At 39.9% G+C, this 23384-nt stretch overlaps 1 long non-coding RNA gene across 2 annotated transcripts in view; it reads right to left on the bottom strand.

Annotated features, from left to right (window-relative positions):
- Positions 1–1103: 1103 nt before the first annotated feature.
- Positions 1104–23384, bottom strand: part of LOC113490400 — a 34111-nt gene continuing 11830 nt past the window's right edge. Inside the window, exons 3-4 of one of the 2 annotated variants that reach the window (XR_003400225.1) lie at positions 16492–16593; positions 1104–1115 (exon numbers count right to left, since the gene is read on the bottom strand). This is a non-coding gene — a long non-coding RNA (uncharacterized LOC113490400). Of the gene's footprint in view, positions 1116–11784; positions 11797–16486; positions 16594–23384 lie in introns of those variants that run through there. The other variant, XR_003400227.1, reaches the window with a different exon arrangement.

Below are 23384 nucleotides of genomic sequence, written 5' to 3'. Positions count from 1 at the left end.
TGAATGATAAAAGAAAAAATTGGGGGTTTTCACTCTTGCAAAACAAGGATGAAGAACCTCGTCTTTATTGAGGGTCAAACCGATCTTTCAAAGCCTTTTAGCAAGCCACGTATTAACACAACCCAAAATATACATCACTTGGGAAAAAAAACCCAGTCAAACAAAACCAACAAAGCATTAAAGCAACTCCCTCCCACCTCCCCCAGAGAAAAGCTGTCACAGTAAACTGCAGAATAAAGGAGCTATCAGGAGTAAAACATTACCCTTGAAAACACAGAAGTCTTGTATAAACAACAAAATCGGAAAAAAGGCATACACAATGTTAATAATGTTGGAGAAGAGTATTAAGGAAAAAAAAAAAAAAAAAGGCATAAAATCCCATACAAGCATTTCCAAACACACCAGGGATAAGGAATGTGAGACACAATCTATAGAACCAGTAAAAGATCAAGAAATACAGAAAAACATGAAAACGGTACACTAGAAGCAGATGTCCATCCAACTGAGGGTCCCATTTCTGGCACTGATCTCTATCTTGTAAGGTGAAAAACAAGTTAAGAGAAAAAACAGTATATTTCTTCTTGTTGGGATTCTAGAGGGCTTTCTGTGAGAGAATGGCCATGTGAGCAATCCTCCGTGATAACAAGATTGATAAGTGCCTCAGTTGATCAAGAATGCGATAAGGATGTGACCCTGAATGAGGGGGGAGAAACTCGACGAGACAAACAACTCTTGGAAGGGGTTGGGACGAAAGAGGAAGTTACACAGGGCAGGAAGCCTGGCAAGGCTGATGTGGCACCTTTATCCAGTCATAAAAAGGTTTAAAGCACGGGCTAAGTGAACTGTCCAATCTTGAGGACTTGTACTGCATGTTACTCACGTGTGTGGGAGAACATTATAAAAGGGCTTTTGTTGGAGAATGGCTCATAGAACAAGGCCATAGCTCCCTGCAGGAGCTGGTTACAGCCACCTGAGGTAAACAGAGGGAAAAACCCAGGGTACAGTTATGCTAACAAGGAAGGAGATTCAGGGCTCAGTTATGCTAACAAGGACTGTTATGATAACAAAGAGAGAAAATGAGGCACATTGTGGCCTTGGGGGTGATTGCAAAACAGCTCTGAGAAAGAAAACAGGTTCAAAGCAAGAAAAGTGTTTACGCATACCTGAAATAATACCACAAGGGGTTGGGATATTATAATGTAACCTTTTAGATGTACCCAATGGCTGAGATATTATAATGTAACCTTCTAAATGTATCCAATAGATTTGCAAGTAGTGTATTGTAGAGTGCTTATATAAGGTGTGATTTCTTTCAATAAAATCGAAGCTTGCACTATCATTCACATTGAATCGGCTGCTTGCTTCCTTCATCCGCCGCAGGCTTTCTTAGTTGTAATAAATGGGCATTGCTTGATCACATTGGTCGTGTGCATACTCAGCTCTCCTGCATCTTCTCACCTTCTGGCACTCTGCTGGTTAGAGACTGTCCAAAACAAAGCTTGCGTGTGCATCTTCCCAGTTTTATACACCTTTTTTATGTATCCTAGTAATATTTTTTTTTTTCAAATTGAAAGTACTGAGTATGAAGAAAAGTGAGAGGATTAAGAAACTGGGATTCTTCAAGTAAGAAAAAATATTGGCTTATGGCCTGCTGGCAGAGATGTCCATATGGTCTCAGGCAGGATGGAGGTGAACAAGTAATGATTAGTGATTCTTTCTTAGAATGCAAGAAGCAGGGATCATTAAAAAGAAATAGCATGTACATGTGTTAGAGGTAAGGAAAGGCAGTATTTTTTCAAGCCATGTATGCACTGGGGAACTCACTGCCACAGGATGTGCAGATTTACAAAGTATAAACATGTAACAGAAAGACGAACTCACAGAAGAGCCTATCAATGGCTACCAGTTATCAAAAACTCTATTTCTTCATAAAGTCCTGAAAGCCATAGATAGCTGAAAGCAAGGAATTTGTGTCCATTGAAGTATGTCTTTATATACCCTGGGTTTACATTGTTTCTCTAAGCAGGTATGAGCTGGAGGGATCCTTGGCCTTTCCCAGCACCCCCAGATTTACATGGGAGTAAGACTGTCCCATTAAAACACACATAAATTAAATATCACAGAAATGTAGTGTTATGAAATAAGCTTGTGGATTGTAGCTAGGTCCCAGGCTCTATCATCCATACTCAAATTTTCATGCACATATAAATATTAAAATACCAAAATAATGCACTTGAATTTGTAAAATGTAGGCTCATCACCATTCAGAAATGTACCTTTTGTTAGTATGATACTGTGCTATCTGACAGGAGTCATTTATCTGCTCATCAGACCATCATCATTTATGCAAACCCAGTCAAAGCTATCATGCCATTGTTTCAAACAAGCCCTTTTCTCAGGTCTTTGTTTCATACTGATGCTAATTATTATAACTGCAGGACAAATCAACATAACATGACCAAATAAATAAATTTTGCTAGATACATAAATGAAAAAAACCCACACCCTGTACTGGTTGGTTCTCCAGAAACACAGTTGCACAACATTAGTACAGTACTCATGATCTTAACAGAAAAAAAAATGCCTTGAAAATTAATTGCCACTAAATATTAATAAGCACTTTGTTAATTAAGCCAGTAAGCCAATTAGGCCCAAGGTGAACTTGAAGGATGATGAAGGGAAAAAGTTAATAACTAATCTGTACCTTTAAGACTCTGAGCCCTTTTCCCCACCTAGCTGCAGAGAACTGATAAAAACAGCAGGTCCTCAAAGGCTCTGCAGTACATGTTGTATGAGGAGCAGCTGAGGGAACTGGGGGTGTTTAGTCTGGAGAAGAGGAGGCTGAGGGGAGACCTCATCACCCTATACCTGAAATGAGGTTGCAGAGAGCTGGGGATAAGTCTCTTTAACCAAGGAACAAGAGATAGAACAAAAGGTAATGGCCTCAAGTTGCACCAGGGAAGGTTTAGTCTGTATATGAGGAAGCATTTATTTCCAGAAGGAGTTGTTAGGCATTGGAATGGGCTGCCCAGGGAGGTGGTGGAGTCCCCATCCATGGAGGTGTTTAAGAGTTGGGCTGACATAGCGCTGAGGGTTATGGTGTACTTGGGAACTCTCAGTGTTAGGTTAATGGTGGACTAGGTGATCTTCAAGGTCTTTTCCAACCTAGATGATTCTGTGATTCCTGTATTTCCGGGAACTCATTATCATAAGACACCCCTTTCCAGAAAATCTAGTGAATATGTATGATTTGTGTGTATATAAACTGATGTTCCTTGCTAGTTCTTGGGAGCCCTTATGGTGGAAAATCCCTAGGGTGTACCCAGCACTGCTAATAAAGAACACCTGCTTCACAGTTATATTGAATTCTGACCGTTGAGCCAATTTCTTTGTTTCAGCACCTTGCTGAAACTGCTCCTCTGTGTGCATAGCTGAAGATTTTACTCCCCCTCAAATTCCTCCTGATGCAGTTCTTTATTGTATGTCTCTTCAAAGGTCTCAGCAAGCTAAATACTTCAAGCCAAAAGCACCAACTCTTTGCTTATTCTTAGCTGAAATGGAGTTTGTCCATACACTTAATTTGGCACAGGACTGGAGAAAACTCATTCATTTCTCTAACTGACTGCATTTGAAAAAAGATGCCATTAATACCTGCACATTTGTTGACAGTAATAAATCTGCCCTAGGTTTTCAGCATGTATCATAACATCTTACAGGTTGGGAACCCAGCTCTACCACCGCAAACTTTCTCACTTCTTTTTTCAGCAGTATGTTTTTTAATTTGAATTGACAGCAATAGGTGAGTCCATTGGCTGGACTCCAGTCCATTGTACATTCAAATCAGACAAAGAGGATGGAGAATCAGGTTTCACATCTGGGCATTTCCAGAGGATCAGATGTGGAATTTGTGAAGGAAACTGAATCCATCAGACAGTTGGTATATGCTGGAGGAATAGTGCTATGCCTTACGCTTCTTTTGGGCTAACCATGCCTGTGTTACTTCATCATCCCCACCAGAAGCACAGACTGCAAAACAACATATATGAGAAAGTAATATCTATGTATTTAAACCGACTTGAAATTCACAGGATATAAATGAACAGCCAATTATTCTGTGAATAATGATGAGCCGCTAAATTGGAATATGTTCAGGTATGTGAATACATCTCTACAATAATTTTTATTATTTTTTAAGAATTCTGGATCATCTCATCTGAAGCCAAAAACATTAATACTTACATTAATTAGTGTTCATAATAGTATACCTTTTGAGTTTTACTGCAGTCATTTGAATCTTTCTTTTCAATGATTTTCTAAAAAATATCATCTTGATGAAGAGGGTTTAGGTTTGTTCTCAGCTTGGTGAAAAGTATTTTTCTAGAATAGTCGTCTGGTTTCTGCCTTTGTTTTTCTTTTCTGATATATTTTTTTTCTCTTCCTGCCTTAGTAGGAATAATGATGTAGGCTGGACTATGCATATAAATTGAATAATTTGCAATAATGCTCTAAAATGCCACCAAGATGGAATTCAAAGCACTGTTTGCAAAAACAATAGCTTTTAAAAAAAAATCTGAAAAATAAATGCAGAAAGATGCTAGATTGGTCAAGGAATTGAAAATGGCATAGAGAGACTTTCATCCTCAGTCACAGCTTCAGAACGTACTTAGGCTGAAGAGCAACTGGAAGCTATTACTATGAGAAAAGTATTTTTTGTCTCGCAAATTTGAACATAATAATCTGTGCTGAGGTTATGAGCAAGGTTGGAGTTCACTGAGAACACCAAAGTCTCAATTTTACTACATGTTTTGGAGAGTTTCTTTTTTAAGTAATTTTACAATGAAATACAAATCTACCTTTGTTTTTAAATAGGAATCATTTAATCACAGACATTGAAGCAAAACAGCATTCATATCCTTAGCCATAACTATAACTGATTACCCTTTCTCAGACCTCAATACATTTTTTTTCTAGTGTTATCAGTGCTGCTGATGTACTTTCATGAAAGTAATCACATGTGTTAAGTTTGTTCTGTAACAGGAGAAGGTAAAAGAGATTTAAGCCACTTAAATCACACCGAAAGAAAAAGGAAATTATGTTTTCAGGATGGGATCATGCTTCAATGATATTAAGAACCTCAGGCAGTTAAAGATAAATGCACAATCACTTTATACTCAATCTGTTTGTAAAAAGACAAAAAACTCTTTTCTTACATAATGTTGCAATATTTGGATACAAATTTCTGTCTTTAGATTTCTTTTCAGGACCAGAACTAGCATTAAAAGCCTTAAAATGATCCACCTAGCTTTATGAATGGTCAGTCTCGACAAGGCATCAGGTCCAACCCTTCCCCAGAGAGAATCAGATGCTTCAGAGAGATGTTTCACCAAAAGCAGGAATGCCTAAGAATGGGAGGATGCCGGGCCACTTTTGTGGACAGGAACGACAGACCATTGCCTACAGTTTTCCACATGCTATGCCTGAATTTCACAACTAAACCCCGTGCTGATTTCCAAAGTTTCCTATAAGTAAATTGAAAACATCTACAGGAGCACACACTTCAACACTTACTAAGGTGCATAGTAAACAGCTTAAAAATGTCATTATTTATTTCTGGTAATATCTACAATATCTGAAGAGATTTCCAAATAGAAAAGGAGGAATGGATTGTGGCCTAAACAACAAACACTGAAGATTCAATGGGTGCGATGCTTGAGTGTCCAAAATCTGCCAGTAGCCGCTTTCTAGTACTGCAGTCTCTGTGAGTGGCTACTCTAATGTCAACACAGAAATTGGTTATGGTGTTGATTTTATTTTAAGCTTCAGTAAACCTGTTTCCATACATTCATATAACTGTGAATACCTATCTGCTCATTTCCTACAGAGATGACCTGACAGAGATGCATCTTCAGGATTTCGGGCTGGCCTTCTAGAAAGAGCAGAGACGATTGGGTTGAGCTTGAATCAAATTAGACCCAGATCTGAGCAGAGCCAGCATATTCCCAAGCTCTGTTCTGCAGTTGATGCTCTGTGGAGGGTGGATGTCAATGTGCAGTGCTGTCCACCCAGTATTTCACACAAGTTTACACCAGCTTCTTAAGTGACTTGGAAAGCAAGCTCTGGAGTCACAGCTCCTGGCTGCTGAGGACAATGCTGTCACTGGAGCTGATCTTTCTGCTGTGGGAACAGCAGCTGTCTGCATGGCCATGACTGCCCTCTGACCTCCCCCAGACAGAGCGATGCTCTGCTGCAAAAGTGGTATAGCAAACACTAAGAAAAACACAACCACTCAGAGGCAGGTAGGAGAGAAGGGCTCAGTTAGCTTTCCTGAATGCCCATCACGATTAGGGAGTCAAACACTGCATGTTTAGTCATGGTGACAAGGGGGGCAGCTGAAATAACTCCAGGTAGTCTCTGTTAAATGCTATATGATATAAAAATGGTTTATAGCCCATGCAGCATACTTCCCCTGGATAAGGACCATCACACAGTGAAATTAAAAGTAATTAGTGTTCCCTAAGGGTTTAAAGAGAATTGTTTTTATAAAGCATTTCCTTCAATCTTTATATTTAGCATATATACACATACATACACAGGAACAGCATTTTTATGCAGAATGGCATTTGTTTATATTTAACACCCTTAGAGATTAGAGTTGACTTTCAGACCAATTATTACAGCTACAAAGAAGCTGCTGTTGAACTCCCTAAATTATACCACTGAGACTGAGAGGCCCACAATTTGTGAATGCAAAACACACTGTAACCTAACAGTACCGCAGTGGTTTCAAACTGAGTGCAGAGGCTGGGGCTCCCACTGAAGACTCCCACCTCTGCACTCATACAGAGAGTGTGTAACCCTTGACTTGGCAGCCCAGAGCTGCTCAGACCTGGGAGGTGGCACAGCTGTGGGAGTGAGGGGTACAGCCTGCCTGTCCAGACCAGCAAATGGGAACCACAGTGCCCATTGTGGTAGTTACCAGTGGCTGGAAAGCCAGCACAAGCAAAGCCTTCACTACAAAATGCAAGTGCTGCTGCCCATGGGAGATGCAAGCCTTAGAGGAGGAAGGGGATACCCAGAGGGATGGACTTGTGGGGATCACATGATGACCCTTATAGCCCTCATTCCATGGTATCCATACGAGAGGCTGGCACAGAGGAAGGATTCCCTATGCTTGTGCTCCAGAGATGGTGGAACCACAGGGGCATTACCCCAAATCACAGAGGGGAAAAAAAAAAAAGGCTAATACTAACAAAAATCTGAAGCATGTTATATGTCATTGAAATTTCAAAACACTACAATATGTCCATGTGTATACAGCAGCATTCTTTAAACCACTGGATTGCTCTGGAATTTCATGTTGATTGTTAATGAACTCTTTCCCCCTCATCAAAGGTTTTGATTCAGTCACCTAGCCCAGTATTTCATCCTCTGATTTATTTGTCGATTAGTCTAAGAACTGATTTCCATACTAACATTTAAACTAGCAGTTTGATGATGAGAACACTGTTTTGCAACTCAAAGAATGGTTGCTGTACTCTATTGCTATTGGTTTAGCAACTTATAAATATATCCAACAAAAGCCACAGAGGTTAAATAACATTAAGAAATGAAGTACAACAATAAAAACAAAAGCACTGATAGATTCCCACCCACATTAAACCTCATATCACCACTGTAAAACCACGTTCTCAAATGAAGATGAAGAGTTTGAAAAGGTACTGAAATTTTTTGCCCTCTTTTTAATGCTTTATTAGTTTAGATTCTACCACAGGTTGCAAGATTTATGACCAAATGCTCCAGTGCTGTATAACAGTATGATGTCTTCTAATGCTCCACTCTTGCAGAAATAATTTCTAATTGCTATGCTATATGTACTGCCAAAGCACTACAACGAATTGAGCTGGACCCCATCTTGCAAGGCTTTCCTACAATTACAATACCATTTTCTGATCTTTAAAATTGTTTAACCCCCAGAATCTTCTCTGAATTTTAGGAGCTAGCCCTGGAATAATGGCAGTTACGATTTATACAAATTCTACTAGATTTGCTAGCATGAGAAATTGCACTTAATCACAAAATATCTCAAGGGCAACAGTAATGATGTTTGCTTTACAGTAAATAAATGTGCTTCAACTTCAGCTGATAGTTCAGTTTGCAAGATTGTTTGATCCTTGCGCTGCTATTGATAAAAGTAATACAGCTGCCAAATTTGATGAGGTCTTTGAAGAAACAAACACGCAGCCGTAATGCTAGACAGGAGCTTGAGAGTTTACAACCCCCACCATTCCTCTCCAGGACACTATCAGCTGTGCCCAAGCCCTTCTTCAAGTGCCTGTCACCACCTGTACAATCTCCCCTTGCACATCTGTTTAACAATGCATAACTATTATTGCCATTTCAAAGGTTTTCATTCAACATCTAACTCTCCTCTTCCTGCCTGCATTTTTAGTCTATTACCTCTTGTTTTACCAACGGAGAAACAGATGCATGTTTTTCTTTATAATTGTGTTTGGGCCAAAATATTAATCTCAAGATTTTGAGACTAAAAGTTTACTTAACCTTCTAAACACTACTTTACTTCCTTCACAGCATTATGATTGAAGAGAACCCATTAGCTGACTGCACACACACATGCACACGAGAAAAAGAATTATAAGAACAATATAAACCAGCATATGGTAAACCAATTTATGTCTGTCTTCCTATGGCAGGTCAGGTACTGAATGTGATTCATTTTCCAGAGTCATTGTTGACAGTGTGGAGACTACAGTGGTGGGTAATGTCTGGAATACTGAGTGCTCTGTGGTGACTAATTGCATGTTTAATATTTGTGAGATAAATTAATTAGCTGCTTGTTCCCTATGAGTAGCCTGGATTCAAATAAAGCTCTCAGATGTGAGGTATGGTAGATGTACATGTGTTAAAAATAGCTCCTACGGAGTGTATGTGTGTGTGTGTATGCATATATATATTTCACTCTGATACTACAAAATTTAATTTAGCTTTGCCTTTAGCTAGGAGTTGCCTGGAGAGTGGCTAATACCAAACGCACTCAAGAATTTATTTCTTTTTTACTTCCTTTTCTTTTGAATATTTTACCTCTTCAGCCTTGATACAAAATAGCTAAAAAAGCTGTTCAGCATGGCATTCATATATGCAAAACCTAGTCTAAACAGTGGATGGCAAAAAAAAAAAAAAAAAAAAAAAGGTGTGGCTTTTACCTAGTGAACTAAAACTGCTCCTGGTTTAAGTCCCAGTGATATGAGTTAGCTAACTTAGTTCAACAGTCTAATCTGGATTGGCTCCAAGGTTGCTTCATTATAAAATGGGACCAGTCCAGTACCTCTGGAGTGTCAGCATGAAGTGGATTTAGTCCTTGGAGACTTCAGAAATCCGGGTGTTACTGATTTTATTATCAACTGAAATTAAATTGTGTTTGATTTTAATATAAGTATAGAATTGAGAGATATTTTAGTAAAAATCATTTTACATTTATTGTATTTTGTATCTAGCAACCGACTGCTACTCTAAAATCCCCTGTACAGCCCCGTACCAAGGCTGAAGGGATCGGTCATAATTGTCTAGTAGGAATGGTTAGAACCTAGGTAACAAAACACAAGGTGATTTGTAAAGTGATTTACAATACATATATAGGACTAGAAGAATGCAAGTAGTTGTCAAGGTCCAGGATTGATGGGAACTGAGGGCAGTAACCGTAACAGCTTGCAAGTACCTGCCAAGAAAACTGTGTCCTTAAGCAAAAGGTAATTCCGACAGGGGGAGATCGCGACCACCGACTCATGGACCACCTACTCACATTACACCCCAGACCCATTTCTACACATTTCTAACCTTTACTGCACAGAATCGGAAATAGGAGGAGAATATGTTAATGATTTCTTGGAGATTGTATGTTGGACCACCTACTCACATTACACCCCAGACCCATTTCTACACATTTCTAACCTTTACTGCACAGAATCAGAAATAGGAGGAGAATATGTTAATGATTTCTTGGAGATTGTATGTTTATGTATGAAGACTTAATGAATATGTATGAGTAAGTTGTATATAAGGTGTATGATTCTGGTGCTCGGCACGTGTTGTTGGTGAGAGCACTCCCCTACACGTCCAGCTGTCAATAAAGAAGTGTCTGCTTATCTACATCACATTGGTGTCGATAAGTTTTTATCCCAGTTTTTGGTGACAGTTTCTGGTGACCCAGATGGGACCTCGCTGAGAGAGACTGGAGGAGTCGGGGACCTTGGTTCCAGCCAGCACCAAGGATTTCTCGGGGGATTTCTCGGGGATACCCATCGATCCCCGATCCTTAAGGTTCTTTGCGATGTCCCCTGGATTTTGGTAAGACTTCTCTTTTGTATTGGGATAAGTGGGTTAAAGTCCCACTTCGAGTGGGTTAGAGTCCCATTGTATAAATCTGCCTGTCAGACGCGGTGAAAGCTGTGCAGGGTTGGACCAAAGGATCCTAGCGTAAAGTGTAAGCCTAGGCATCTGCCCGTAGGACATAAGCAAAAGCTATTGCAGGGTTGGAAAACAATGTAGACAAGGGAAACTATATGCTATAGTGTTCTCAAAGGTAGTGCCTCTAACGAAAAGTTAGAAGTTTTTATGCACTCTATTGTGGTACTGTTTATGTCCTCAATTGAGTATTGAGTGGTAATTAAGAACTGTGTTATATTGTGTTACATGCCTTTATTTATGGTAATAATTGTGGGAAGGTGTGAGTGTGAGTGTGTTTGTAAGCGTGAGACGTGCAATTCAGCATGAAGCGAGTGCGGAGTTCAGATCCTCGGTTCTGTTATCCTGAGAGGGGTGCAGCCGGAGAAGAACTAAGCGACAGACTTGAGTGATTGTATATTGTGTACAAAGTAACTGAATCAAGGCATCTAAACTGACTCATTTGTTTAAAAGTAAAAGTATGGGTAATCTGGCTGCAAATGACAAAGTTCTGAAAACTTCTCCGTTGGGATGTTTGTTAGCACACTGGGGAGATTTGCAGGATGATTTGCAAAAGAGTCAGATGATTGAATATTGTAATCGCTGGTGGCCTCTGTATACTATGGATGATCAGGAAAAATGGCCCATGAATGGGACACTGAATTATAATACCATTTTGCAGTTAATGCTGTTTTGTAGAAGAGAAGGGAAATGAAGTGCCACATGTTGATTTATTTTTCTATTTAAGAGAAAGGAAGGATTAGCAGAAGAACTGTAAGTTGGTTGGTAGGGATAATTTAGAAATGGCTATAACTTCTGATGATAAAAGGGTGAAAAAGTGTTGTTCAACATGTGAGCTTGGAAAAGATTGTTTAAAGGAAGGAATTGTTTCTGCTGAAAAGGATGAAGGGCCGAAATTAGATATATCCCCTCCGCAGAGAGAATGGCATTGGGGGCGAGAATATAGAGAACAGGTAGAGGAACCTGAGAGTACTGGAATAGAGGATGTGGATGAAGGGCCATCTGAGGTTGTAATTCACACCCCTGTTTCTTGAAAGAACTCAGCAGCAGGTACAAAAAATAGCTCCCCTGCAGCAGGGAGTTGGCAATGATGGGCCGGTGTATGTGAAAGTGCCTTTTCAGTGATGGATTTGATGGCTTGGAAGCAGGCAGCAGGATTGTATAGAGAGGATCCTGAGAGAACAGGCATAGTAGTAGATACTATAATCAGAACACAGAATCTGGATTGGAGTGATTTACAGGTGATGTTATCTAATTTGTTAGATGATACAGAAAACCAGATGGTATTAAATGCTGGCAAAGCACAGGCAGAAGTGACTGTATTGAGTGGGACAACAGGTGGAATATTAGAGCAGAATTTTCTGTCTGGGAATCTGCAGTGGGGATCCACATAATGTGGAGCACAGAAAAAGACTGAGTCGGTATCAGAAATGGATTTTATATGGAGTTAAACATGCCATGCCTGTTTCTGAACTTATCTAAATTGTATGAGGTGAGACAAGGTAAGAATGAATCTCCCCCAGTGTTTCTGGAAAGACTGAAAGAAGCTGCCAGGAAAAAAAAAAAACAAAAAACAAAACCCCAAAAAACTGATTTGAGAGTAGAAACCGAGGCAGCTCTGATATAATTGGCTTTGATTTTTATAGGACAATCGGTATCAGATATAAGAAAGAAACTGATTGATAAATTTTCGAAAATTAAAATCTTGGAGGAGTGTGAATCTGAGTATAAAACTCTCATTCTACCAGTCAGAAAACCCTTGGGTGAATATAGGTTGGTGCAAGACTTGAGAGCAGTGCATCAAATAGTTAAGGATATATATCCTGTAGTAGCAAATTCTTACATGCTGTTAACAGCTTTAAAGGAGACTTATCAGTGGTTTACAGTGCTTGATTTAAAAGATGCTTTATTTTGTATACCTTTGGAGAAGGAAAACAGAATATTGTTTGCTTTTGAGTGGGAAAATTCACAAACAGGATGAAAGATTCAGCTGACATGGACAAGACGACCCCAAGGATTTAAAAATAGCCTGACCATTTTTGAAAATCAGCTGGCAAAGGAGCTTGAAACATGGAAACAGGACAAACAAAAACCTGGACATTTGCTTTTACAATGTGTGGATGACACACTGATTGCTACAGAATAAAGTTTTACCTACATACAGGTAACAATAGATCTTTTGAATTTTCTGGGACTGAATGGGTACAAAGTATCTCAGAAGAAAGCCCAAATACCCTGCCAGACTGTGATTTACTTGGCCTTTGAAATTTCAAAAGGACAGCGACAATTAGGAAAAGATCGTAAAGAAACCATTTGCAATATACCTGAGCTGAAAAATATTCATAAACTCAGAGCATTTTTAGGAATGTCCGGGTGGTGTCATCATACTAAACTGCTATATGAGGCCCGAAGAACTCTCCTTTTACATGGGGCTCACAGCAACAACGGGCTGTCACAGAATTGAAACGCTTTAATGTCTGCACCTGCCTTAGGACTTCTGGACTTAACTAAAGACTTTCAGCTGTGCGTTCACAAAAGACAACGCCTGGCACTAGGTGTGCTGACTCAGAAGATGGGAAGCAGGATGTGACTGGTTGGATATTTCTCCAAACATCTGGACACAGTGAGTAAAGGGTAGCCAAACTGCCTTTGAGCTGTGGCTGCAACAGTGATGCTCATACAGGAAGCTCAGAAATTAACTTTGAGAAGCACAATAACAGTCTATGTCCCACACATGGTGATAACTGTTTCAGAACAGAAAGGGGGACATTGGCTATCTCTGAGCTGAATGATGAAGTACCAGGTAGTACTGACTGAACAAGGTGAGGTGATTCTAAAAACAACTAACCTGGTAAATCCTGCAGTGTTTTTAAGTTCCACACAGGAAGAAGAGAACTGGAGCAGGACTGCTTGGCTACTATCGAGTATGTTTATTCCAGTCAAGAAGATTTGAAGGATGTACCATTGGAGTAACCAGACTGGGAACTGTATACAGATGGCAGCAGCTTTATGGTGCAAGGAGTTTGATACTCTGGATATACAGTAACAACAGACACCACAGTTATAGAAGCAAAGGCACTGACGAGTACCACATCAGCTCAGAAATCAGAACTCATTACTTTGATTCGAACCCTAGAACTAAGTGAAACAAAGAAAGTAAATATTTGGACAGACTCAAAGTATGCTTTTGGGGTGGTACATGTCCATGGAGCTTTGTGGAAAGAAAGAGGATTATTCTCTCAGGAATCAAATATTAAGCATCAAAATTAAATTTTACAATTATTACAAGCAGTTCAAAAACCAGATCAGGTAGCAATCATGCACTGTAAAGCACACCAAATTGGGAACACAAAAGAAATTGTTGGAAACAATTTGGCAGACCGAACAGCAAAGGAAATAGCAAAGTATCAAGCATTCCAAATGGCATTAATTCCCTCCAAAACAGTAACCCCTCATGGACGAGTAGTAGTTCCACCTTTGTTAATGAAATAAATAATGCAAACCAAACATCAAGAATGTCATCAGGGAGCAGAAGTTTTAGTAACTTCTTTACAAAAACAAGTTATATTTGTTAAAATGATGGACATGGCTAAATTAATAACTGCAAAATGTGAAGTATAGTTTAAGAAAGAAAAATAATCCAGTAATCAAGAAAAGAGTTCAATTTGGTAGATTAAAATCTGGTACAGAAACTGGAAATTATTGGCAAGTAGATTTTTCAGAATTACCTAGGCAAAATGGGTACCAGTACATCCTGGTGGGGGTTGATACTTCTACAGGATGGCCAGAAGATTTTCCCTGTCACACCACACAAGAAAAGCAACTAGTAAAGTTGTTACTATGAGAAATAATTCCAAGGTTTGGAGTTCCTATTGGAATTTCATCTGACAGAGGTCTACACTTTGTTGCAGAAATAGTCCAAAAAGTTAGCAAAATTCTGGGTATCCCTTGGGATTTACATACTCCATGGAGGCCACAATCCAGTGGAAAAGTAGAAAGAATGAACCAGATTTTTAAAAGGCAAATAAGTAAGATCTGTCAAGAGACCAGTTTAAAATGGCCTCAAGCATTTCCATTGGCATTATTACAAATTAGAGTACAACCAAAGAGTGGAACCTCAGTCAGTCCTTATGAATTACTGTATGGAAAAACTTATGAGTCACCAGAACCAAAAATCCAAACATGCATGTAAAAGGAAAACAGGATGTGTATAACTATTTGCTTTCTTTAGGAAAAACTTTGACTGCGATTCAGAGCGCAGTAGCGTGGAATAGACCATTATCCCTAGAGACTCCAGTGCATGATTTTCAACCAGGAGACTATACGTGAAAACGTGGATTTCCGAACCTCTGCGGGAACGCTGGAAGGGACCTTTCCAGATACTGTTAACCACTCTCATGGCTATCAAGGTTGAGGAATCAGATATTTGGATACACTATACTTGGGTGAAAAAGGCGCCTACTCCATGGAAAATTATAAGCCATGATCCAAAGACTGAAACATGTCTAATATTTTATATCAGTTTGTGATTGTTCCCCTTATATTGGCTTGGAAGGTGGCGCTGGTGAGATCATGGTTTGATTTGGTGGCTAGAAACAAAAGGCAATCAAATACAGAACAATTAATTAACATTCCTAACGGAATGCCTGAAGAAAATTTGATGTTAGTATTGATTAAGGGATTTGCAACTTGCAGAACGTTACGTAAATTACTGCCAGTTTACCAATACCAAGAGCAGTAGGTGAATCTATTCCTCAGGGAATCTTAACTATGAATTTGACCTATCTAGAACACAAAAACGAGACCACTTATTGCAAACAAAAGCCAGTGATTCAATGGTATAAACAAGTGAAAGTTATTAGGAAACAATGGAAATCACTGGGTAAAAATCAGACTGTGAAAAACTACTAAATTATGACTTTGTAACAGGGTCTCAACCGAGTGCTTTGGATCGAGTTCCCCACCCAGGAGGCCCAAACCCTAATCTAGGATGGTGTTCATATGATGAACAAATTAAAAACAATGTGAGCAGGAGCATCATGAAATGGCAGTGTAACAAAACTGGGCAAAGTACCCCAAAACAGGCACAGTGGGACTCTATGGTCTATGTCCATATTCTCACGATTTCAGTACATGGCCAGAACCCCTTGGTGTTTTACTTGGGATGGTACCTAGATTAATAGAGTGTTTGCAATCCTTCCCTCAATAGTAGATAAAGGCACTACCCGACTAGAAAAGGAACATGTAGTACCATGGTGGAAATGTGAAAAGGTGTATGATTGCAGCAATGCAGACTTAGTAATTCAAAGAATTCCTCATTTGGCAGCTGCTCTGAAGTTTGGTTGTTCTTGTTGAGGTTTTCATAATAACGTCACCATGACTAGCATCTGTACACCCAGGATACTTTTTTAGTTGTAAGAAATCCACCATTCAGTGTCCAGGACATTTAGTTTGGGCATTAAGTGATGGCACCTGGAGAATCCACTTACCAGTAGATGGTAAGGTGAAACAAATTACTTTAGGCCAGCCAACATTGTTTCTGATTTGGAAGAAATCACCATTCAGGGGCTCCCTGGAAAATTTAAAATTACAACGAATTGAAAGGTCTGAAACAAATGACGACACCTGGAATGAACCATCAACAGGAGTAAAAATTGGCTGGTCTTTTGAGTCTCTTTTAAACCCAATAGTGTCCTATAGGAATAGAGAATGGCTTTATCACTTAACAGGACAAGTAGAAAAATTGGCCAGTGTTACAAGGAAGGGATTTAAAGAATTAAACATCCAATTACAGGCAACTTCCCGAACAACAATTCAAAACTGGATGGCATTAGATATGCTTCTGTTAAAGGAGCATGGAGTGTGTGGATATCTTAAAGATAGATTGGATCATTGCTGCATTCATATTCCAAAATCACTCAGGATGTAGAGCATGATTTATATCTATTAGGTAAAATAAATATATAAAAAAAACCCCAACAAACAAACAAAAAAACCCAACCAAAACAAAACAAACAGAAACAATTCGAGAAGTTATGTCAGAAGATTGGCTTGGAAAAATTTTTAGTGGATTAGGATGGAACTTGAGCTCTTGGATGAAATCCCTAATCAAAACTCCATTTTTGCTACTAATCGTCCTTTTGATGATTATGTTGGTGTATGCCTGTCTTAAAAGACAGTTTACTAATAAGCTTGCAATACATTGTACAATTATGAGAGAAGTACCCACTATGCCACCAGACTACAGCCCACCACCACCATCATCTGGCTGGACAAAATTTGCCTTTGAAGATGAAAACGAATAAGAGGATGAAAGTATTGAAATTATTTTCAACACTTTCAAAGGGGGGAGATGTTACTGATTTTATTATCAACTGAAATTAAATTGTGTTTGATTTTAATATAAGTATAGAATTGAGAGATATTTTAGTAAAAATCATTTTACATTTATTGTATTTTGAATCTAGCAACCAACTGCTACTCTAAGATTCCCTGTACAGCCCTGTACCAAGGCCTAAGGGATTGGTCATAATTGTTAAGTAGGAACGGTTAGAACCTAGGTAAGAAAACACAAGGTAATTTGTAAACTGATTTATACTACATGTATAGGACTAGAAGAATGCAAGTAGTTGTCAAGGTCCATGATTGATGGGAACTGAGGGAAGTAACCGTAACAGCTTGCAGGTACCTGCCAAGAAAACTGTGTCCTTAAGCAAAAGGTAATTCCGGCAGGGGGAGATCGCGACCACTGACCCATGGACCACCTACTCACATTACACCCCAGACCCATTTCTAGACATTTCTAACCTTTACTGCGCAGAATTGGAAATAGGAGGAGAATATGTTAATGATTTCTTGGAGATTGTATGTTTATGTATGAATACTTAATGAATATGTATGAGTAAGTTGTATATAAGGTGTATGATTCTGGTGCTTGGCACGTGTTGTTGGTGAGAGCACTCCCCTACACGTCCGGCTGTCAATAAAGAAGTGTCTACATCACATTGGTGTCAATAAGTTTTTATCCCAGTTTTCGGTGACACGGGTAGCTGCCCTCAATTGGCAAAATGCCTCTCCCTCTTCTGCTGCCATGTGTTGGGGCTGTGGATTAGTCACAGCTCCAGTGACACAAAAGGACAAGCTACTGCACCATGTCTCCACAGCCAGGGGTAGATGATGACTGAGTTTTGTTTGTTGTGATTTTCCTGTCAACCTGAAGTCCTACGGAAACAAGGTTTGTAAAATTACTCCATCTGCATGCATTTCTGCTTGTACCCAGTGCCCAATATCTTCTAAGACTTTTTCTCAGAAACAGTGAAATCTGACAGAGGATTACTAGTCTCAAAAGTGAAAGAAGTTTCTATAATTTTCCCCAAAATAAGTGGCATGGGTAAATGAAGGAGATCTTATTAATATTCTCACCCATGAAAAAAATGCATCTACACTAGCTGAAGTTTATCTGTCCTGCTTTGTGCTCATCTAGGAGGATGTGAATACAGCTGGAAATGTTTGCAGTGCTTAAAAATCCCTCAGAATCCTGGTGGGAGAAGGGGTCTAGCTCTGCTCTGCCAGCCTCACTTACCCTGTCGCTGATGTTTTATACCAGTCTTCATAAATCCAGCACACTTCTTTGTACATGTGCCATCATGAATGCTGTCATTAACACCCGGCAACCTGATGTGCTCAAACCAGATAACATCTGAAGAACAGAAATCTGCATGCCAGGATCTCCTCAAAGAGCATGGATAGCAAGATCTCTGTCTTGATCCAATATTGGGGAGGGTTCTTAAACAATCTGAAGAGTGAGATTAAGACACAAACGTGGTCATATGCCGTACACCTTATGAACTTTATTTTCTGTAACAACTGATAAGAGCGATAGTACAGAGAGGAAAAGAAAGGAAAATGTCAGAATCCCTAAGCAAGAGAACAATAGAGATGCAGCTCATTACCACCACCACCACGACCAGGGATCCAGCGATGTTCTGTCAGCTCAGTCTCAGTGCCGATGATGATGGTCCATATTCCTGGCTCCGCCAAAGTCTCAAGCATCCATTAACAAGCATCCAGCAACAGGCAATAGGCAACAAGCATCTTCTGAGAGGAGTACGCAGTCTGTCCTTTTATAGTCCCCATCTCCATGATTTAGTGTGCCCATTTCCACGGGGCTCATTGTAATATGTGCTGCCCCATGGTCCTCCATGCATGCATGCCCAGGTATTTATGGTGGTCATGCTGGTGGGGGTCAACCTGTGGTGCCTTCACCCTCTACACGTCTTCCTCGCTGCCTACTGTCTCACACCGCCTACCTGGCTCATGCACAGGTGTAGCTTGGTGGTCGCTACCAAGGCTGCTGTTGTTCTAGCCTTGGGCGGATGTTGTGGTTTCTTCGGGGACTATTTATCTCCTTCAAGATGTACTCCTTCACAGTAATAGGATGCTGAGGCCAAGAAGTGGTAGTCGTGAAGCAGCAGTGTTGAGACAAATAAAGTTCAAACAGTCCCTTACAACCTCCTACAGCTGTGTCCCAAGGAGAAGTCTTCATTTAGCTGGGGCCGTGGAGAAGTGGGTATTACAACACACTGAAGTACAGCATCAGGACTTGTCTTGGCTACTACCGGTCTTTAAGGATTATGGTAAACATAACAAACCGAAATAAGGATCATTACTGATCTGAGGAAAGCAAAGAAAAAAAAAAAGAAAAAAAAATATCGACAAAGCTGTGGGGCCCCTTAAAAAATGCTAGCCCTCAGGCCATGTTAACTAGATAACATTTTACAGAAAACAAGATAGATAGTAAACTAATCCCTGTCTTTGACATAAAGGGGGACCCATACCAGCTAAAGTACTTACTTCCTGGGACATCTTGATAGACACAGAAGTTCCAGTTAACAAAATAAACAGGTAAAAAGCTGACTCTACAACCAGGAGAGGAGCCAAAGGTCCAGAGAGCATGCACAGGAAGCAAAGCTGAAAAGTTCATGAAGAGGAAAGAGACATCTGGACTTTGCTTAACAGCGGGACACTGTGAAGAGGACCACATACTTCTCTCCTTGAATAATTATAATAATCACACCTATTCCCTGAACTAATTGTAATAACCCAGCCCTTCCTAATAAATATGTATGTTTTGTTGTAATAAATATCTGGATACTTGCCAGAAACGGTGTGCAAGCTTTGTGGAGAGATCCCCTTGCACCCTGGCCAGAATAAACATGCCTGCTTTATAGCTCTTAGTGAGTTATAGAGTTTGTTTCCATGCCTCATTTTGGCATCCCAGATGGAACACTGTCTGCTCAGCTGATGGAACGACTGAGGGGCGGACTTCCTAGGTGCACCCTAAGCCCTTCTCAGAGGAACTCCACTCTCAGCTGTTCACTGTGGGGTCAGACAAGAACCATCTAAATTGCGGACAAAGGTACATTTATAAGTTGGTGGGCTGCTGGTAAGGTGTGCAGAGACGTCTGGCGCACAGCAGTCCCTGGAGGGTACCCGTTTGGGTTTGGGGGCGCCATGGGAAGGGTTTTGCTTGTAGGTCTTTGGGGCAAACTATGACTGGTATATAAGAGGTAGTTTACGTTTGGGCAGGGTGTCGGTAAACTACTGACATCCTGCGTTGGAAATCCTACCACGCCCTCCTGGGCTTGCGGAAATCTTTTATTGAAGGGCATTATCCAGGGAAGTTGAAAGTCGCATAATGTGAGCCTCGCACAGACCCCTTATAAGAGAGGAATGCAAGCAAGATAGCTATCATTAAAATTTTACATCAATGTGGCTATCATTGGGATATTTGTGATAGCCACTTAGAGCACTTAAATTGTTACATCTTGCACTGTGCACTAAGTGTTGGTTTACATTAACTGGTTTTGTCTTTGTGGCAAATAGTTAATGGTTTATGATTTATGCTACACACGGACTTCTTGTTTTATATTTGGAATATTTTGTGGTATGAGTGAAAAGCGTGACGGGCCCTTTAAGTGTGATAGAATGCTTGTGTACCTGAAAGACTAAGTGCCTTCAGAGTAATAGAGTGCCTGTGTCTGCATGCCTGCAGGGTGTGAGTGAGATGCAGCATCGCTGAAGCGAGTGTGGAGTCCTGATCTGCAGTTCCTTTATCCCGTGAGGGAAGTAGTCAGAGATGAACAAAGCGCATGGCAGACTCTGTAATGGTGTTAACTGAACCTATTGTCAACTGCTGGTGTCCTATACACGCCTGTCGGGATTTTTCATGTTACCCAATCTTTGTTATTGAGTGTTTTACTTGTGGCAATTATGTTTGGGATGGGTTTGGGAATGATTTTTATTGTGAAAATTGTAAAGCACTGGTCAGATTGGGACAGAATAGAGTGCTCAGAAGAGCTCATACAAGTAATTTGTGGAAATTTAGATAGTGTAAAGAATCAGCAAAAGAATTCTTTAATGGAGGTCTGAGACTGTATGGACAGGACAAGTTAATATTCCTTAGTACATGTCCTAGTGCCTTCCTGCTGTGTCATCGGTGCTGCTTGCTTGTCTGTTTGTTCGGTGTCTCCTTTAGCGAGGAGGCTGTGATTCCGTGTCAGTTGTTTGGAGTCAGGGTGTATGCACTGTGTTGGGAGGGACCTCTCAGAACACAGGGAGGCAGGTTGGAACTTACGTGCTGCCTCCCTGAGAGGACCACTCCCCTGCTTTATACATGAACAGGGTTCTCGGGGAATAGAAAGCATCTAATTAAGGTGCAACCTCCTCAGAGTGAATAGGGGGGAGAGTGGATAGTAATATTTTTTCTGTTAATTAAAGTATGGCCTCCTGAGAGAGAAAAGGGGAAAACTGAATATTAATATGTGACCCTCTCAGGATAACTCCTTTGTGTTAGGAGGTGGTGGGAGGTAGCATTCCAATCACTGCCCAGACTCAGGTTCAGCTATACAGGCCCCATTCAGAGAAGCGATGGGACTGGGAAGAATAACCCGAATTAAAGCCTCCTTTAGTATGAATAAGTTTAGGCGCTTGGAAGAAGGTAACGGCAAACTACCGGGATGATCCACAAAGTGACACAAAAAGATTTGAACTAAGACCCTGATTAGAAAGATATAAACTTAATGCTAAATGCTATGATGTAAACAGAGAAACAATTGGTTTTGAAAACAGCTAGTCTCTTACTCTGTTTTGAACCAACGTTTAACACCTATGGACAAAGATTTTATAACTGTGGTTGGAGCAACTGGCCAGACTGAAAAGGCTTTCTTTATGCAGCCTATAAAGTATAAAAGAGGTATACATAAGTTTCTTTAATTGCCTCGATTCCTAAACCATTATTAGGGAGAGACCTGTTAGAACAACTAGGAACAAAGATTGGTTTTAGTGCCAAAGGAACTGAGTTTAAAATAAAGGAAGACCAATTAATCAAACTTTAAAGTTTGTCTTTATTACAGACTGAAAAGGAGAGCACAATACCAACAGAAATTCTGGACCAGGTATATCTGGGAGTGTGGGCTTCTGGAATACCAGGTAAGGCTAAGAATGCCAAATTAATAGAAAGCAAATTAAAGCCAGGAGCTGCTCCAGTGAGGATTAAACAATATCCTTTGTGTGCAGAAGATCAGATAGGGATAAAAAAAAAAAAAAAAAGGTAAATTTTTGCAATTCAGACTGTTAATTGAATGCAAACCAGGGTGTAATACCCCTGTCTTTACTTATAAAAGAAATCTGATGGCGAGTGTTATAGATTAGTTCAGGATTTAAGGGCAATAAACAAAATTGTATAAAACCTATATACTATAGTGGCAAATCTTTATACTTTGTTAACTAAATTTAAAGGAGTTCAAATATGATTTACCATATTGGATCTAAAAGGTGCCTTTTTCTGCCTGGCCTTAGCAAAAGAAAGCAAGAAGCTATTTGCTTTTGAATGAGGAAACCCTGATACAGAACAAAAGTTAAGGCTGTACTCATACATTAACTGTGCCTTTTCCTCTCTCCAGTACAAGTTACAGGATAACATTAGAACCTGATTTGGCATATAGGGACTGCTCAATACACAACACCGAGTATTTTAGTGTGATATCTAAACTCTGGTCTAGGATAATAACATGAAAGTTTCATTTCTTATAACCCTGGCCTTCACAAACAAATTCTTTGAAATACAGGTGCTCAATTCTTAAATCAGAGAGGCAACAGAATGGCTTGAAGTAATTCTAGTTTAAGTTTTTGTAAGATTCCCAGGCACAGTCTATTCTAGTCACCTCCTCTTCTCTCCTAGCACAGGACCTATAGCACCTGCACAGGTGACAGTTGTTCTATATGCAGGGTGAGTGCAATATTGAAATAACCACAGATCAGGTCAGGAATGAAACAATCACTGGTGACCTCCCATGGAGTTGCCTGGGCTAGGAAGTCACATGAAATTCTCTGGTCTATGAGCATCAAACACACAGAAAGAACAGAAGTGAAACCAACTCATCTCTGGGGACCTGTGTCATCTGTGCAAGAAATGCTTGACTGGGAATATTGTGTTTCCTTAAAAGCTAATAATACTAGAGAGTTCTAAGAAGTATTTGGGAGGGGATTTCTTAGAAAATAAATTACTTTTTGCCCAAGGATAGTACACTATTCCCATGGTAAATACTTGTAGAGCCTACAGACAAAACCAGGATTTAAGTGTCTTCTACAAAATGCCCTCCACTAACAGTATTTTCTGTTGTTCACACACTTTCAGATGCTTTCTGCAAATCAAAACACATGAAAACATTGCACTTGGTAGAATTACAAGAATGGACTTGAAGTTTTTCTCTATGCAGCTGAAATTTGGGCTGCGAGATCTGCAAAGCAGAGGGAGTCAGGTGAGACTTTGAAAAGTTTATACATAAGCATATGCTCTCTTTCAGTGCCAGATTTCCTGTACAGCCCCACTTGTACTGTCATCT

The sequence above is a fragment of the Athene cunicularia genome (assembly GCF_003259725.1).
Source record: "Athene cunicularia isolate RWA chromosome 1 unlocalized genomic scaffold, athCun1 chr1_part2, whole genome shotgun sequence".
Classification (NCBI taxonomy): domain Eukaryota; kingdom Metazoa; phylum Chordata; class Aves; order Strigiformes; family Strigidae; genus Athene; species Athene cunicularia.
This window is presented reverse-complemented; position numbering and strand designations above follow the sequence as displayed.